At 37.3% G+C, this 18,686-nt stretch overlaps 1 long non-coding RNA gene across 1 annotated transcript in view; it reads right to left on the bottom strand.

Annotated features, from left to right (window-relative positions):
• Positions 1–9,930: 9,930 nt before the first annotated feature.
• LOC132664812 (uncharacterized) overlaps positions 9,931–18,686 on the bottom strand; it is a 59,799-nt gene continuing 51,043 nt past the window's right edge. Inside the window, exons 3-5 of the long non-coding RNA XR_009603854.3 lie at positions 16,825–16,991; positions 11,016–11,056; positions 9,931–10,009 (exon numbers count right to left, since the gene is read on the bottom strand). This is a non-coding gene — a long non-coding RNA (uncharacterized LOC132664812). The remainder of the gene's footprint in view (positions 10,010–11,015; positions 11,057–16,824; positions 16,992–18,686) is intronic.

Raw genomic sequence — 18,686 nt, 5'->3', positions numbered from 1 at the left:
ATTGTCTAAATTTTCCAAAATCATATATCCAACATGGGTGCTATATCCTTCAAAAGTCTTTAATATCTTTTGCTCTCACTCTTGCTCTTTCTCTAACATAAACACATACATATACATGCACATATACACACACTCTTTCCTTTCTTCTTTTTCTCCAATCACAATCCCATCCCAGTATGGTTGCAGAACTCATTAAACCCATCATTTACTTCAAGCAAAATATTATGAAAGTGAATTTGTAAGAGTCTTTCTTTCAGATCCTCAACAGGTATGGAAATATCACACAGATATTAGATATAGTTTGATAGTTAAGGACATCCTTTTTGGCAGTAGGGAGATAGAGATAGGAAGAAATATAAAGGGATATGGAGAGACAAGAATGTAAGAAAATTCCAGGTTTTCAAGTCTTTGTGTGAGTCTATTATGCACAAAGAGAATTAATTTAACCTCAAGTTTACTAAAAAAATGTTATACCAAATCTGTCCTATTTTGAAAGACTATTATAAGCCTTACTTAGTAACTCAAAAATTTTAAATTTTATTCTCTTAAACTATGTGGTTGAAATTTTCAATGAAAAAAAGGAAGAAAAGTCCCAAATTACAGTGCTGTATTTCTTGATACTTTTCTCAATTTTTCTTGCATGATAGTGATTAATGATCCCTGACTTTGGCTGTCTCTTATCAAGTTCCTTCAGGTCCTGATTTAGAAAGTGAAGCTTAACCTTTCTACTGTTGATCAAGGGTATGGGGAACCTTCTGGATAATGACAGACTATAAATGAGTATTCCTTTAACTGGAAAGATAAAGGCTGAGCAGTAAGATAAAGACTTTTAAAATCATGAAGTTTATGGATAGGGTAGACATGAACTTATTCCCAAAATTTTAGTCTGCTAAAATCAGGGGCACTTCTATAGAGTTACTTATAAATAACATTAAAACTGTTAAATTGGAAATCATCTATTTATATGGAAAAATAAATAGTTCCTGCAAATAAAGAAATTCATTATTTTATTTTATTTTTTAACGTTTATTTATTTTTGAGACAGAGAGAGACAGAGCATGAATGGGGGAGGGTCAGAGAGAGGGAGACACAGAATCTGAAACAGGCTCCAGGCTCTGAGCTGTCAGCACAGGGGCCCGATGCGGGGCTCGAACTCACGGACCACGAGATCGGGTGCTCAACCGACTGAGCCACCCAGGCGCCCCAAGAAATTCATTATTTTAGATATACATAGATGATTAATCTATATATTACTAGGATGATAAAATAAGAATGTTTAGAAATATATATCTAAATGTAGATATCAATAAATTGGGCGGATTTGTACTTGGTCTATACTTAAAATAACTACCTCTGTAGAGTATTTTGATAGCCCTTATTAGCATATATTTTATAAGCAATATCTTCACGGATTTGCACGTCACCCTGACACAGGGGCCATGACAGTCTTCAAGTGTTCCAATTAAATATTGTTCCAATGTTAGTATATCTGCTGCCAAAGCAAGCACTATAAAATATATCTTTTATTAAAAAGTTTGTGTTCTGGATGTTAAGCATGAGGCCCGGAGGTCTGAATGCTCTAAACTTTCCCTTCCGACTGTCACACGTCCTCAATGGAAGTCTGCATGTTCTGAAAAGATGCCCTCCCCACCCTCACTCCCATGATAACTTCCCCACCCCCAACTGGAACACTCACCAAGTCACCACTTGCAATTGCTGTGTGACCATCTTGTAACGCTCTTATCAAAAATAAACAAGAGTCCCAAAAAAATGAAAAGACAAAGCCATTCTTACTTATCAGTCAGGTGAACACGTGCTAGAAGAAGAAATACTCTCAATGGTTCACTGAGGGGGGAAAATGTAGGCTTTGAAGTTCTAGAATGGTGGGGAGTCTCTGGTGGCTGTGCTTATTAAGGAGTAAAAAATAGCATTCTGGATTGAAAAAAGTGTTAAAGGGCTACACACAGTAGTTTCAACATTTGTTATTGGTCATGAAAAGTCTTCAGCTAAGGTCACCTAAGTGGCTCAGTCAGTTAGTTGTCCCAACTCTTAGTTTCGGCCCAGGTCATGATATCACAGTTCGTGAGATTGAGCCCCTCGTCAGGCTCCATGCTGTTGGTGCCTTCTGGGTTCATGTTCTATTTCCCAAAATAAATAAATAAGCTTTAAAAAAAAACAGTCTTTGTTTAGATCCACTAACAGCCTGGCAAACTTGAAATCACTCTATTTGTCTATTCCTTTAATAATTTTACCCGGTTATGGCAAACACAATATCCCATTTTGACATCTCCTCAGCAAGGTTCCTGTATGTGAAAACTTATTTTACACATTTATTCCTCTTATATCGATCTCCAGAATAAATCCCAAACTCTCAGGTTACTCCTTATCATTGGCTTTTAATCTCTTAATTTGATCTCATTCTCAGGTCCCAAAGCCCTCAGGAAATCATGGTCAGTTCTTATCAAAATTCCCTATTCCCTCAACTTTTCCTTATTCACCAGGTTAGAAATTTTTCTTTTCCTTGTTGCTCAAACTAAAACCTGACTCTTCCCAGATGATTCTGTATTGCTAAATTCCCTTAGAAGGTAGCTGTTTTTCTCATACAACCTCAGACCACTGGCCTGAGGGCTTTTAGGTGTCCCCTGTGCTCATATTATCTCTCTTAGTCCATTTTCCTAGTCCTCCTAAGAACCCCATGTTTTGAATCTCATTTTAACAGATAATGTAGTAGATTGGTAGTCTACCCCACAGTGGCTCTGGGTTTGCCCTGATTCTTTGCTTTAGCCAATAGGACCACTGCAAACATGATGCAAGCAGTCTTAATGTTTTTTCTTGCACAAGGGACTCACTCTATCTCGCTTTTTATGGGAACCCTGCACCCACTAGTAGGAGGAGCCTAAGACAAGTATGTCCTATAACAAAAGACCCTTGGTCAAATCATCCTTATTGGCCACGTACATCCAAATTCTAGACGTGCGAGTCCATTTTAGATGACCTACCACAAGCTGGGCCAGTGGTAGGTGATCTAAGAAGAATTTCCTAGCCAACCCACAGAATCAAGGAGAAATAATACTTGTTTATTGCCTTAAAATACTAACTGTGGAGTGTTTTTTTACATGGCAAAATCTAACTGACACAGATTACATCACCTAATCCTAATGCTGGACTATAAGCTCTATGTGAACAGTTGTTTGTTTGTTTGCTTTTCCCCGCTGCTGTCGCCCCAGTGGATGGAAATTTTTGATTTTCAATAACTTCTTTTTGAATATCAAGAAATGTTAAATGTTCTTAACACAAATGTTAAAATTTTTTTTAGGTAAATACTTCCCTAGATTAAATATAAGGAGGGAACATGCGTTTCCTTAATGGCTCACAGTTCCTAAGAACATGAATACATATATCATATAATCATTTTACTAAACTTATAATAAACTTAATTATTTCTCAAGCCTCTTTTCTAAAATTGAAATACTGTAATAAACAGTAATGGTGATATGGTAATGGTTAATGATACTGATTATAGTATTAGTGTAATACTATAATCAGTATTAATTGAAAAGCCCTTAATTCCTGACAATATACCATTTAATATTTAAGTGAAACTTATAAGATAGACAATACTATTACCCCTGTTTCATTAAGGAGAAGACATGATGCTTCGTAAAATTAACCACTGATCCAAAGTTTCATAGTTGTGACAGATTTTTATATTCAAATCCAGAACTTTTTTATTCTAGGATATTAGTTACACTTTTTCTCTAATGTTAATATTCTTTATATCCCTGTTTTAATAGGACTTTTTACGGAATAAAGATACTGAGAATATAACTGATTCAATTTCTCACTTAGTAGGTAAGAAAACAGAGGGCAAAGAGGTCAGCTAATGCATCCAAGAGGACACAGACAATAAGGTGCCAGGAATTTACAGATTAGAAGTAAACTCCCAGGTGAAAGAAGAAAAGAAAATGTCAGTAAATGAAAATGTCTTTTCTTCTTTCACTTGTGAAGGAAAAAAGAAAAGACATTTTCATTTACTGAAATTTTCACATAGGTTGGGCACTGGGTAGGTACAGTTTTACATGTAACCTGGTTCATTCCTCACAGCAAAGTAGTAAGGAAAGCGTATCATGTTTACTGGTGAGGAATCTAGGGTTCAGAATCGACTAGTAGTTAAATGTTATGTCTGAAACCTAAACTCACTTCTGTCTGAATTCTAATAGCATGCTTTGGGAATACATGCCACAGCAATTTGGAGTTATACTTTTTTTTTATAATACTTTTAACAGTGTTTTAGGAAGAAATACTATCTGAAAAAGAGTATAATTTCTATTAAAAAAGAAACCTCTATGTCAAAAAACTGGCCTTCTCTAATATTTTGGGTTAAACTGGTAAATAAGAATAGTATTTTTTTGAGAGAGAGCACAAGCAGGGAAGGTGCAGACATAGAGGGCGACAGAAGATCTGAATGTGGGGTTCAAACTCACTAACTGTGAGATCATGACTTGATGCTCAACTGACTGAACCATTCAGATGCCTTCAAGAGGAATAGTATTTAAGGTAAGCGCCAAGTCAGAGGAGGGAAACATGTGGTTTAAAAAATTATTCGAGGGGCGTCTGGGTGGCTCAGTCGTTTAAGTGGCCGACTTCAGCTCAGGTCATGATCTCATGGTCTGTGAGTTCAAGCCCCGCGTCGGGCTCTGTGCTGACAGCTCGGAGCCTGGAGCCTGTTTCGGATTCTGTGTGTCTCTCTCTCTGACCCTCCCCCGTTCATGCTCTGTCTCTCTCTGTCTCAAAAATAAATAAACGTTAAAAAAATTTTTTTTAAATTATTCGAACAGCAAATTTTGTTTCTGAAATAGATTATCAGTAAACTTCACACAGCTGATGAATATGTTAATACCAGGATATAATTTGAATTTTTGTTTTGGCAATAAAAATTACCACAAACTAATAACCTGAAAATAAAATCAAGATTCTATTTATGTTGTCATACCAATAAAATGATTAAGCATATCTTTTGGAACATTGGGAGGAGCTTGTCCACAGGATTATATAGTAATGGGTAGTTCATCTAACAAAGCCTGGTTTCAGGGGTCAGGCCCACCACTTGTGCAAGTGGTGGTCAGTTCAGAGAAGGAAGTCATGGGAAGGGCAAGGTCTTCGGAAGATAACTGGAATTTTATTTATCAAATTGTCCACTTCCTGAACCAGACTGTTAATTCTTTAAGTGGTGGTTATTAATGATTGATGATGGAATGAACGAAGGAGACAGGAGAAGGAATAAAGTACCAGGTAGAAAGTTCAGCCCACTGGAAAGATATGACATATCTTGGTCAGAGATCGGTCAGGATGCTGTATTATAGATGAAATTTCTAAAAATGAATTCATATGTAACATTAAAACACATATATTACATCCAGTGACTCCTTGATCCAGGTACTACAAATGACAAAAAAAAAATCACAAGTTATTTTTAACATTCCATGTATTAAAATTTTTAAGAGTATCAAATTAAAGTTCAGAATTTCTCATATTTACATGGATTTAGAGTAGTGAAATGTTAAAATGCATTTTAATATACTGATTAAAACAGCCTCAAACTAGATGAGCGTTACCATTTTACATTAACATTATGTCAACATAATTTTAATTTAAATATATTTCCATATCTTTTGATCAGAATCTTGTTAATATTCAAGTTCATTACTTTGTACTAAAGACTTGCTTTATTTAGAGGTCATAAGAATATGTTAGTTGTAAAGTATGCTTACAACAGTTGAAATTTCTTAATTAAATTTTTTAATTGAAATATAAAATGTGCAATGTACTAGCGGGCAAAGCAAATCTGACATAATTCTTTCATGTAACTTTGGAGAGAGTTATCTCTCTTCCTATTACACTCGAGAATGTGGGAAGTTAACATCCTCTACAGTACAATTTCATTTATTCCTAAAATTGTAAATGTTACTCAGAAATGCTATTTTATTGGGCTTAGTCTTAAAAACCTCTTCTCTGTGCCCAGCAAGCCTAACTTACATGCTGAGAAACTGTGTTTTAATGGAGCATCTGTCCTAATTCTTGAAAGTGATTTCCTATACAGCCTGGCTATTTTGAATCAGCATTCTTGTTATAAAAAATATTTATCAGGCTATTTCAGGGGAAGATATAACTAAGGAAATCCATGAGTTAGGTTGCTAATTATGCAATTAAAGGCATATACCAAGCATTCGGGAGTTTAAAACTTTATCTTTGGGGACATACTGACAGGCAGTCATGAAAGAAATTTTCACTTAGAATGTGACCACCAAATACTGTCTCATTGACTGACAGTTCTATTATGAATTTAAGCCCAGGATACAAAAAAGAGTCAGTTGAACTACACATTCATCACTGCCTGCAGTTGTGGATGAGAGGAAAAGAACTTGTTAACATGGGTAGGTGGAGGTTATAGTTTCTAGGAGCTATTGATCTAGTTCTGTCTGCAACTCAATTACAATTGAGGTGTGTGGGGGGAAGAAGATTAGGAAAGTGAGGCAACAACAAGCTAGAGAGGATTCTTAAAAATACAGAAGGTAACAGACTACATAGATGGCATTTGGGATCCTAGGTTTAGTCCCAAGTAGAACTACAAAGACCTGCTTTTGACACTAATAGACATGTAATCAGTAGCAAACTATTTAAATTTTCTAAGCTTCAATTTCGTCATCTAAAAAAAAAAAAGCGAGTTTTTCATGATTCTAGTAATGGCGTAAGTCAACAACACTCTTTCTTGGTGTAAACCTAAGAGTTTTCACACGATGCCTTGGCAAAACTTCTCACTGACATAGGTGAGCATTTGTTTCCTGCTCACTGTTTCTGGTCATTAATAACATAATAGGGGCCCCCTCAAATTCCACTAGAAGAGGTATTAGTTTTGAAGAGTACCAGGAGCATTTTCAGAAAGTATGGTATCAAAAGCCATATGTGCATGTGTGCACTGGTGGGGAGAAGACGTCACTAAAGAGAGCCACAGAAGTGGAAGAAAAAAATGGTGCCATTACTAGATTATTTCCACTCAGCACACTTATTACTATTATCTCATGTACTTTGGAGACCTAAACTCCCTAGAATCCTGAGCTCATGAGGCGAATACAGAGACCACTATGGCTCGCAGATCATGAGGAAAATTTACTGACCAAATCAGAGGAACAGACAAAATGTCTTAAATCCAATGCAAAAGGGTAAATTTTGATAACATTTTATGTGGACGATATATTTCTTCCATTTGCCCTATGCTTTAAACATTCAACTTCCTCTTTCTAATCTCTACAACAAACCACATTTTATAAGTAGATTATTAGAGACTGGAAAAATAAGCAGAAAAGTGCAAAAGTTACCTCCAGCACAGAAATGTTGGATGCTTATATAGTCTTAGTTGGTAGTATCATTTTCTTGCAGACCTTTACGATCTCATGACACAAAACACCTACCCTTGGAAAAGCTTTTGGTATGTTTATAAGGTATGTATCTTAGGAACAACATCCACAAATAAGGAAAGCTGAAAAATTATACAGTTATTATATATCAAATAGTAAAATCTCAGTGTTGAAAATCATGTGTAAATATTCCATTGGGGGTGCCTAGGTGGCTCAGTCAGTTGAGCATCCAACTTCGGTGCAGGTCATGATCTCACAGTTCGTGAGTTTGAGCCCCACAGTGAGTTCTGTGTTGACAGCTCAGAGCCTTGGAGCCTCCTTCAGATTCTGTGTCTCCCTCTCTCTGCTCCTCCCATGCTCATTCATTCTCTCTCTCTCTCTCTTTCTCACTCACTCTCTCTCTCTCTCAAAAATGAACATTAAAAAAACTTAAAAAAAATAAGCATTCAATGACAAAATGGGATGCAGGATGAGAAAATCATTGGATGAGGATCAGATATACTAATGATAAAATGCAAACATTTTTTAAAAGCTTAAGCTTTCAGATCTTCCAAAGATACAAAGGGAAGAGGAATATGTGCTAATAAAAGCTGTTTCTCTTGGCCTTTAAGCTTAGTGACTATAGTTCAACACAATTCCATTTGGGTATGCTTCTTAAACCCCAATGGGAAATAAAAACCCCAATGGGATATTCATTAGAATCACATCCAGAGAGGAGAGTGACATCACCAAGATTGCAAGGGAGGTTATTCCTGATTTTAGTCTCTCTCACAAAGAGAACAACTGACAACTATTCATGGACAAGACAACACTGAAAGGATCCTGGAACACGAAAGAGATGATGAAGTAGCCCATGCACCACACAGACAGAGACAGACAGCGTTACAAAAGTGGAGGGGCTACATGTTCACCATGTTACCCCTCGCTCAGGCCAGCACAGCACCACGCCAAGAGGTCTCCATAGGTTTATGGTTCCTCCGGCGGGAAAAGAGAACCCAGGGTGGATGTCCGTCTCCCCCAATATTGTGGGTTGATTTTGGGGAGCCTTCACTCCAGTCTCTCCCCACGGGGATGGTAGGGGAGTCTATAGGGCTCAAGGACTAAGAATCTGATTTTGATGGCGCAGTGAAGGAGGGGCTTGAAATGACCAGCACTCCAATCCTGGCAGACTGAGTTCCTACCTGCAGCACCTAAGTAGCAGTCCCAACCAGCACTTTTGTTCACCAGCAGAACGAAGACAGTGGTGCAGTCTGACCAAGAAACTCAGTAGGGTACAGGTATGCCTGACTTGGGTCCTCAAACAAAGAGCTTTGCTGGCCCTACAAACTGACCTGCCCCCATTCAGACAGTAAAGCTGAGTAATAAACTGGCTTGCTGGTGAGTATGACTCCTGGTCCCACCAAAACAAACAAACAAACAAACAAACAAACAAACAAAAAAGGTCAGAATGCCTGGGAACTGTGTAGCCCAACACTTTTGAGCAGAGTATGACAGAGCTGATTGCGTAGCAAGGCCGGTGGCCCTATTTAGCTAGGAAAATAGGGGTGTGGATTGGCTTGAGTCAAAGCCTTGTTGGCCTTGGAGCTGGTTCTCATGGTCTACCTGAACAAAGAAATTAATTCATAGTCCCACAATGGCCAAAAACAGCCATCGGCCCACCCAACCAATGGGACATCATTCAGCCATAAAAGATGAAGTCCTACCACTTGAAACAACATGGATCAACTTTGGGAACATTATGCTAAGTTAAATAAGTCAGAGAAGACTCTGTATAATCTCATTGATATGTGGAATCTTAAAAAAGGATTCATAGAATATCAGATTTACAGTTACTACAGGTGGAGGGTTGGGGGAGGGAGGAATGGAATAATGTACAATATGATGACTATAGTTAACATTGCTGTAATGTATAGATAGATAGGTATCAGAGCAAATCAAAGGTGCTCTCATCACAAGAAAAATATTTTTTTTTATCTATTTGAGAAGATGGATGTTAAATAAACTTATTGTAATCATTGCACAATATATGTAGGTCAAGTCATTATGCTGTACACTTTAAACTTCTACAGTGCTGGATGTCACTAACTTTGTTTTTTTAATTTTTTTAACTTTTTTTATTTATTACTGAGAGACAGAGAGAGACAGAGCATGAGCATGGGAGGGGCAGAGAAGGGGAGACACAGAATCTGAATTAGGCTGTAGGCTCTGAGCTGTCAGCACAGAGCCCGATGCAGGGCTCAAACTCACAAACCCAAGATCATGAATGGAGCTGAAGACAGACACTTAACCGACTCAGCCACCCAGGCGCCCCGGGATGTCACTATCTTAATAAAATAAAACTGGAAAAATAATTACATCAGAAAGCACATATAATACCTTACAGATTTTCCAGAATGCTCTAGAACAATTTTAATTGAAAATCAGAGGATCATCTTTTATTATTGTTCTTGTTACTTGCAATTAAGTATTCTAGGATTATATGGCCTACAGACCACAGATTATAAGACATAGAAAAATAATGCATACCACGCTCCCTTTCCCTTGTGTCATATGACTGATTTTTTTTTTCATCAAAAGAATCCAATAACATAAAACTGTTAGGAGAGAAAAAAAAATCACTTTAGGAATTCACGAAGAGAGAAAAGATAGCATACTCTACTACCAGATTGACTGATTTGTTTTCAAGGGCTAGAGTTAATGGACTAAACTGAAAACCAATTCTATTCATTCAAAAAAAAAAAAGTTCTTTTGAGACAGCAAGGACTATAGAAAAGTTAATTGGTGCATTTTAAAGGATTACTACCTCATTTTGTCCCTTAAACAAACAATAACAAAATCGTTATGTTTATTAGGATGGGCAACTCTTAAATCACAAAATAATCCCAAGGCATTATCCCAAATTTTCAAAGGGGCATTTTTTTAAGTTTATTTATTTTGAGACAGAGACAGAGAGAGAGAGAGAGAGAGAGAGAGAGAGAGAGAGAGAGAGCTTGAGCAAGCAAGTGGGGGAGACACAGAGAAGGAGAGGGAGAATCTCCTGCAGGCTCCCCACGGTCAGCACAGAGTCCAACTTGGGGCTTGATCTCACAAATTGTGAGATCACGACCTGAGCCAAATCTGAGTTGGTAGCCCAACCAACTGAACCACCAAGGTACCCCTCAAAGGGACATACTTTTTTTTTTTTTTTTAATGTTTATTTTTGAGAGAGAGCAAGCACAAGCAGGGTAGGGGCAGAGAGAGAGGGAAACGCAGAATTCTAAGCAAGCTCCAGGCTCTAAACTGTCAGCACAGAGCCTGGCACAGGGCTTGAACCCACAAACCCTGTGATCGTGATCTGAGCCAAGGTCAGGCGTTTAACCAACTGAGCCACCCAGGAGCTTCTCAAAGGGACATATTAATGAGTATGTATATACTATGATACACATAGGAGAAGGAGCTACACTTTTGTCCTGGGCAAATCCAAAGAAATTAAATTTCAGCCAAGGAGTCTATGGTACAAGTTTTTATTGGGCCCCAAAGGCTATAAACCTCCTTAGAAAGAAATAGGTAGCTATGTAGAAACATGAACAACCAGCAGTGTGATATCTATGTCCCATTTACCTGGAGTACTCAAAGTTCTCTGGCAACTGGAAAAATTATACCTATATGAAAATTAAAAGCATTATTGTCAAAATATTGCTTAGTGCTTATTTAAGCTTATATTTAGTGTTGTATATAGTTTGCTTCATTACTAAGTTTTCCAAATCCTAGAAAACTGTGGTTTAAGATAGACGCCATGATAACAAAGTGCTTATGAATGCTGGCCCTGAATTTTGTTGCTTTGTGACCTTAGGTAAATCATTTGACCTCTCAGTTTTATTTTTTTTTTATGCTTATTTACTTTTGAGAGAGACAGAGTGTGAGCAGGGGAGGGGCACAGAAAGAGGATGACACAGAATCTGAAACAGGCTCCAGGCTCTGAGCAGTCAGCACAAAGCCCCATGCAGGACTCGAATTTAGCAAGATCATGACCTGAGCCGAAAATGGACACTTAACCAACTGAGCCACCCAGGAGCCCCTATTTTAATTGTCTTCAATACTAGGATAATAATAGTACCTCCCTTATGGGCTGGCATAAGATGACACATGTAAACTCTAACATCCCAAGGCTTTAATATATCACTCATGTTTATGAGCTCACTAAAGATACTAAGCTTCAAAACTTCCATGGCTTAGGTATCGGATTAATGTAAGGAACACCTAGGGGCACCTGGGTGGCTCAGTCGGTTGAGTGTCGGACTTCAGCTCAGGTCATGATCTTGCAGTTCGTGAGTTTGAGCCCCATGTCGGGCTCTGTGCTGACAGCTCAGAGCCTGAAGCCTGCTTCAGATTAGGATTCTGTGTCTCCCTCTCTCTCTGTCCCTTCCCCGCTCATGTTCTGTCTCTGTCTCTCAAAAATGAATAAACATTAAAAAAAATTTTTTTCAAAAAGGAACACCTAACAGCTAGAAGTTTTGATTATTTGTCTGAATAAAAGTCAAGCTTGTAGTGTTATAGACAATAATTTATTTGTCAGACTTGATAGCTGATATGGGGCTATTAACCAGTGTAGTGATATGGCTAAGAACATAACTATGTGATCAGCCTGACCTGAGTTCAAACTAAACTTCATTTCTCTTATCTGTGAAATAGAAATAATAATAGTACCTACTCCATAAAATTGTTATGAGGATTATATTAGGTTTCCCTAATAAAATGCCAAACAAAGGGTATGGCATATAATAAGTAAATGCAACAAAGTCCCTAGCTCTTTATTAGGGAACATAGGAAGCCATCTAAACACAACCCTGAAAACCCTTGAGTCCTGACACTTTCTATTGTTTTTTATTACCTGGCTTCCTAATTGATTTTAATATAGCCTGCTGGCCTCTAGTGAAGCTCGCTCGCATCATTTGGGTGATCACAAATAGTGGTGCTAATAGAAAACATACTGAGAATGTTTTTGATTTTTATGAGGTTTGCAAGATTGGTGATCTGCCAAACAAAAATACAATAACTTAACTGCACATTTGTATTTTGGAAATATTTGCTTCTCTATACCATGAAGAAGCTTCATTTTATATTAAAATTATTAGCCCCAGCTGATGCTGCAAAAGCACAAAGGCTCTAAATCCATTTTCCTGTTACTTAGAATGTAATTTAAAGTTCTTTGACATATTTTTTGTTGTTTATATCCAAAATGCTTGTCAGCAACTCATACAATCATTTAAAAATATTTTAAATTTATGTCAGTGCGATAGCAAGCAAGATTGCTTTCTTACTACAATGGATTTCTTCCACCTGTGTATGTCTTTTAAAATTACTATTACTTTCTTATGTTAATATTTTTCTAAATATATAACACTTCCCTTTGGTTGATTTCATGCACCCTTTTCAACTCATGCTTTAAGTAAATGTGACCTTTAAAATACATAAGTTTCCATAATAGGAAATGTAACCTTAATAGAGAACATCTACATGAACTAAGATTTCCTAAGGACATGCAGGCCACTGAACCTCATTTGTGTAGGGCATTTTGAAATGCAGGGAAACAGAAATGTGAATTAATTAAATAGCATTTTCTATGCTGTGCTCACATAAATAATTAAACTAACTAATACAACTGTTCTCAGACTGTAGTAACCTGATTAACTATCCCTCTAACTGTTTGTTGCACATCGTTTGCACCATGCTATAAATCTACATCATAAATTATTTATAATTTTCTACTTCACCCTTGTTTCAATGCCAACCATTACATACAGTGAACAGTGAAAGTTACTGATGAAACATAATGAAAAAACAACAACTATACATTGTCCTTAAAGGAGCATAGGGGTCTGGATTATTACTTTGTTAATGTGGAGTTTAATACTTAATGAACTTTTTATTATCAACCATTTTATTTTTAATAAAGAGGAAAGTGTGTCAGCCACCTTGGCCACAGTCACTATATATGATGGCCTCTATATCAAAATGTCATACCAACTTTGTGTCTCATATAAATTTGTCCATATTATCCTCAAGACAGTAATTCCAAAATTCTATAACGTTCATCAATGTATTCACTTATTTTTTTTCAGATAACAACTGTGTGAGAAGCTTTGTTCCATAGGCTCTGTGATACTCAGTGAGGTCATTGGGATGGGAGTGGTGAAGAATACAAGGTCGGTTTTGGGAAATGATACCTTGAGGTAAGGGAGGCAGAGAGTAGAGTCCAAGATCACTTCTAGTTTTCTGAATCAAACACCTGTGTCCAGGGAACTTCTAAGCAAATGCTGACAAATTACCGTTTCGCTCATGAACTCCCTTCTCTCTCCTCAGGGAGCTCTCTGAGCTCTGATCTTGTCCACCTTGATGAGGCAGTTTCCTCTGCCAACCCCCTCCACGTGTGAGGTTCGAGTAGATCAATTTGGTCTATTCTCTCAGACTGTTTACCTCACCTTACCCCCTCTGATAGGATTTTATGAGCACAAAGCTAAAAGAGAAAAAAATTAAGAAAAGGGAGTAGCAACGGGGATACTTTTTATTTTTATTTATTTTTTTTAATTATTGAGAGAGACAGCACAATTGGGGAAGGGGCCGAGAAACAGGGAGAGAATCCCAAGCAGGCCCAGGTACCTCGTGTGATATATTTTAAGTAAAAATTTCCATTGGAGGTGGCAGTTCAACACTTGAAAACATTTTACAGAGAAGTTTTAGTGAAATCATTAGGAAATAGAAAAAGAGAGATTATAGAAAAATCACCTAAAAGCTGAAGCCCTAGACCTGTAACAGGACATTCAAATATTCCATAAAATCATGATTTCCTTATCTCTTACTAGCCTCTTCTCAACTCCTGATGTACCAGAAATATTGACCTACTTATAATTCTCTGCAGTCAACATGTTCTGATATTACTTATGTTTTTATTGATGCTCTGTCCTTCAACCAGAATACCCTCACCCTTTTCCTTAGCTGGATAATTCTGATTTACTATTTCCAACCCAGCTCATGGGACACAGCTTCTAGGAATTCTTCCTTGATCTCACCAGGCTAAGTGCCCCATAGTGCTCCAATTCCTACTGTTCATTTCTCTGTATTTCATTTGCCACACTGTTTTTTGACTAATTGTTCATGAAGCCCACTTTCTGTTGCTTCTCCTAGACTATGAGCAACTTTAAGGATAATTTCTCATTCATCTTCATATCCCAGTGCCTAGCACTGTGACTTGGAATGTTGAAGGAATGAATGAACAAACAATGAATGATTGATTATAGAGTCAGAGAATTAAACATGCTCATTTATATAACCTATCACTGATGATACAAATTATATGGAGAGTATTAGGAAGGGTTATGAGAATTTGAGAGAAAATACTGAAGTCACAAAAATGTATTTCTAAGTGAATTAAATAACTAGAGGTACTGGGAAGTGAGCCATAAACAAGAGAGTATGGGGCAAAGAGTCATATGTTAGAGTTTATAGTGGTGAAGTTTCAATTGATTATAAGATATTAGTGTGTCCATGAGAGGTTTGCTGAAGTGGAATGGAGGAGAGGATCAATGGACTTGAAGCCATCAAAGGACAGTGAATTTATGCTGCTGATAACTGCATGCCTCCTGATAGTCAATTCAGTTAGGCTAATGGCAGGAGTGGGGTGATGAGAACTGACTCGCCCTCTATAAATACAGGGTTGTCTACAGGTAAAGTTAATCTCCATGAGAAGTCATGTGGACTTGAAGTAATAAAGAAATTTTAAAATTTTCTAGCTACTTGGGCCATCTAGATAACAGCAATTCTTTTTCTTGTCAGCATAAAGGAGTGCAGGTGGCCCACACACTAGATTCTCAGATATTGACTGGTTAATCAGGCGATGTAAATGGCATTTTTATGTCTTTATCACATCTCTTCAGCCCCCCTCTTATTTCCTGTATTCCTCCTCAAGCATGCACTACCAGGACTTCCTGCCTTCCTGCCTCAAGTCTTTTTCCAAATGCCTAGACCATTTAGCCCATATACATGTGCTACATAGAATTGTAGGAATAATTAACTTCCACCTGCCCAGGGAAATTCTCAACCAACAAGCAACAGAGTTGATGGATGAACACCACAGCCTCTTTTCCTTCAGTGACAAATTCAGATGTACAACCTGTTTCCTCCTGAATTACCTAGTGACAATCCGTCCACTGTTTCAGGCTGAGACTGTGTAGTAGAAATTCTTTCCATTCTGTTGAAGGTGGCATCCCATATGTAATAACCTCAGAATGACAGAAGAATTTCAACTGTTATTTGGAATCTATCTCACCCATAGCCCTGATGTAGAGAAATAAAAAGTGGATTACAAAGAAACTAACTGATTTATTAAAGAGTCTTAGCAGATTTCAGGACCAAGCCTGAGTTCTTTTCATTATAAGAAACAGAAATGCTTAGGAAAAAAACAAATTTAAGCAAATTCACAAAATAGATGCATTGAGCAGGCCATCATTGCTTTATAATGGAATGTATCTTGTAAAATATAGGAAATTCTCATCTACCCAAATTTATATTATAAAGAACACACATGTGTTTTGTTAGTTGATCCAATGGTGGTATCTTACCTCACCTTTTTACAACAAATTATAATATACAATTTTTTTTATATTATAAGCACCTGTTAGAATGGCTATTATCAAAAAGACTAGGAATAACAAGAGTTGACAAGGATGTAGAAAAACAGAAGCCTTCTACACTGATGGTGAGAATGTAAATTGGTATGGCCGCTGTGAAACAATTTAAAATAGAATTACCATATGATCCAGCAATTTCACTTCTGGGTATTTACCCCGAGAAAAAAAATACTAACTTGAAAACAGATTGCACCATTATTTACAATAGCGAAGATATGGAAACAACTCAGGTATTCATCAATGGAAGAACTGATAAAGATTAATATAATACAATGGAATATTATTCAGCCATTAAAAGAACAAAATCTTGGGGCTCCTGGGTGGCTCAGGAGGCTAATCAATCCATGCTGGATTTCAGCTCAGGTCGTGATCTCAGGGTTTTGTGAGTTTAAGCCCCGCTTTGGGCTGTGTATGCTGTCCATGAACGGAATCTATTTGAGATTCTCTCTCTTCCTCTCTCTCTGTCCGCCACCCGCCCCCCCCCCCCCCATGGACACGCTCTCTCTCTCCCTCTCGCTCTCTCTCAAAATAAAGAACTTAAAAAAAAAAGAACAAAATCTTGCCATTTGTGACAATATGGATTGACCTCAAAGGCATTATTATGCTAAGTAAAATAAATGAGACAGAGGATGACAAAACACTGTATATCACTTATATATGGAGTCTAAAAATATATAAAATAAATACAAACTCAAAATAATATATACTGTACAATTTTGGCATATGTGTGATTCTGTACCTACCCTTAGTCCTATTAAAATGTGGTGGTTCGTAGGAAATTTACAGAGAGGAATGATCTTGTAGAAATCATTCTTGCTCATTAGAGTTGAAAAGACAACACAGTGAAGTGGAATATGTAGACTGTCGCAGGTCTGGCATCAGCTGAGAGCGAGATGACATGGTGGAAAATCTGTTAAAACTAACTTGTAAGTCTTATGGAAATCTGAGAGAGACTTTTTTGCTTAACCTGTACATGAAGGGTTTATTAAAAGAGTGCATTTGTAAATAGGTTTATATTTACTTTTATAAAACATGCTTAGACTTTATTAAGATTTGATAACAAATATTACTTCTAAGCAATTCAAGGTGGTTTATCTGTTTCATGAAATATTTTTAAGGAGAAATTTGATTGCACTGTGTAAATGTTAGGTGTTTCAGAACTCTGTGTGAGTAAGTAGCAATATTATTCTCCAAAGAAGCAAATAAAACGATTGGATATCTATTTTACCTCATTTATAACATATTTATTCTCTAACTGCCCACTTAGAAACTTTAAAATGTGTCTTTTGATGCAGGCATTTACAGAAAAATGTGACTTCTAATAGAAATACAGGAAGTGGGGTACCCAGGTAGTTCAGTCAATTGAACATCTGACTTGATTTTGGTCCAGGCCATGACCCCAGGGTCATGGGAGCAAGCCCCGTCTCAGGCTCTGCACCGAGCACGGAGCCTGCTTAGCTGTCCTCCTGCTCATGCTCGCTCTAAAAAAATAAAAATGAAATGGACAGCTGGGTGGCTCAGTCGGTTAAGCATCCGACTTCTTCTGCTCCGGTCATGATCTCACGGTTGATGAGTCAGAGCCCTGCGTCGGGCTCTGTGCTGACAGCTCAGAGCCTGGAGCCTGCTTTGGGTTCTGTGTCCCCCTTTCTCTCTGCTCCTCCCCTGCTCACGTTCTCTTTCTCAAAAATAAATAAGCATTAAAAAAATTTTTTTAAGAAAATGAAAAAAAAATCCAGGAAGTGAACTTTAATTCATGCCATTGTAGTAAACAGCACTGCATGCTTACAAAGTACATGTAGTTTTCCACAGACTAATTAACGTGATGAAAATAACAAAAGGATCCATTTTATTATCAAGTCCTAGGCTGGGGTCAAACTCATCTCTTTCTCCAGAAACTCAAGAGTTTCCAGAGGACCCCTCTGGTCAATTCCCACAACCTTAAAGTTGCCTTTAAACAAACAAACAAACAGCATTGCAGAAGATGTGTTCTTCCCTTTCAAAACAACAATGGAAATCTCATTTGGGTGACAATTCCCTCACTGCTTACACATTTTTGCCAAGATAAAGATGGAAAGTCACTTTCATAAAACTAAAATATTTAGGAAAAAGATATGAGCTTATACAATAAGCCCAGAGCTTTAAGAAGACAAGTTCTCAGATCAACAACAACTCCAGCAGAGCAATTTCTTGCCCCAAATCATACAAGACTCTCTCTGGATGACAGCATTTCTGAAACAGAATAGAATCTTCTATCTCATTGCCTGACCTGGCTTAACTGTTGTCATCTTCTGAGAAAAGCCTCTACCCAGAACATGTACACTCCAAAGTCCCTCAGAATCATCCAGCTAAATCAGCTTAACTCAAATACTTTTCCAATGCCATTTTATAGGCTTTGGGTATATAAAGATAAAGAAAGAATGATTACTTTCTTTGAGGCCTTTGAACAAGTTGAGGGAACAGGTGTGATTTCAAATAAGTCTAATATGATGGCAAACACACAGGACCAGGTCTAAAAGGACTGGTGGAGGGGACTCATGAAGCTGTGTCACCTATCAGAGTAGATCTGGTCTTAACTTTTTTTTTTTTAGGGTTTATTTATTTTTGA

Source organism: Panthera onca, chromosome F2 (genome assembly GCF_046562875.1).
Source record: "Panthera onca isolate mPanOnc1 chromosome F2, mPanOnc1 haplotype 2, whole genome shotgun sequence".
NCBI lineage: Eukaryota > Metazoa > Chordata > Mammalia > Carnivora > Felidae > Panthera > Panthera onca.
This window is presented reverse-complemented; position numbering and strand designations above follow the sequence as displayed.